The sequence below is a fragment of the Lucilia cuprina genome, chromosome 2, assembly GCF_022045245.1.
Source record: "Lucilia cuprina isolate Lc7/37 chromosome 2, ASM2204524v1, whole genome shotgun sequence".
NCBI classification, from domain to species: Eukaryota; Metazoa; Arthropoda; class Insecta; order Diptera; family Calliphoridae; genus Lucilia; species Lucilia cuprina.
Genome location: NC_060950.1, coordinates 65,179,924 through 65,181,289, shown reverse-complemented (window position 1 = coordinate 65,181,289; position 1,366 = coordinate 65,179,924).

The following is a 1,366-nucleotide window of genomic DNA, read 5'->3' as shown; positions in this document are numbered from 1 at the left end:
AAAGTAGATATTATAATTTCGCTTATACTAAAATATAGTAGTTGTAGTTGTTATGGAAATTATTAATGATTCATATTTACTTAATATTGAACAAACAAAATAAGAACATAATATGTATGTACATATTATGTTCTTATGACTTCACATTAATGAATAACTAATTAAAAAATTTTATCAAATATATGGTTTTTATTTTTAGGGTTTTTATTATAAATATATGTTTTACTTTAATACTTATCACCATTTTGTTTATATTTTTAATACTAAAATAATGTCAAAAATTTAAAACCTTGAACAATTTTCACTTTATTAGCAACAGAAATACATTTGTTCAAATTGGCGCATAAATTTACAAAAATAAATAAAATATTTACTTTTTTTTAACTAAAAGAAAATGTTGAACCTTCAAATAGTTTTCTTGATTTGTTACGTTACATATACGCAAGCATTCTCATGTGAATGGGATTGTCCTTTAAATGCCGAATGTGCGGGCCAGGACATATGTAGATGTAAAAATGGCTACAAAACGATAATCTCTGAAGAGGATGGTCTACCACATTGCGAGTTGAAGTATGAACCAACAATGTCAGAGATCTCTACAACATCTAATGAACATCTTATAAATGAAGAAGTAGATAACGAGAATGAATTCGAATTTGCAGATTATAGCTATATGCAAGATATAGCTTTTAGTACGGAGCTTTTTAGTACAGAACAGGAAACTGAAGAAAATTTTAATGAAGAACTTCAAACTGAAATCTTAATAAATGAAAATAGTACGGAATCAGCCTATACAACTGAAGTAACAGATGATAACTATTTCAATTATAAAGGTGAATCGACAAAAGATTTTCAAAGATATCTGCCGGAATTTACAAATTTCGAAGAATATAACAACTCATCCGAAAAGGAAGTTGACAAAAGTTTAAGTGTGACTCTGCCAGCACACACTGACAAGCAAGTGAGTGAAGCTAATACAAAGCTAAGTGAAGAACAACAACAATTATTTACAACATTAAAACCTGTAATTAGGTTAAATGTTTCGGAAGAGGAAACTTTTCATGGTCAAATGAAGAGCCAGTTTTATACAATACTTGGAATCCTGTCCATGTTTTTGGCGTTTTTATATATCATAAGTGTTATGTTCGGTTGTGTTAAAATCTAATTGCTATTGTGAACTTAATTAAGTTTTATTATATTTAAAAATATAATGCAGCGTTTTATTTTATCAAGTGCATAAACCACAATTCCTCTTAAACGACGCGTATTATTGTAACAAATATTCTTTGTAGCCCTTTAACTGGTAGATAGATAGATAGATAGATAGATAGATAGATAGATAGATAGATAGATAGATAGATAGATA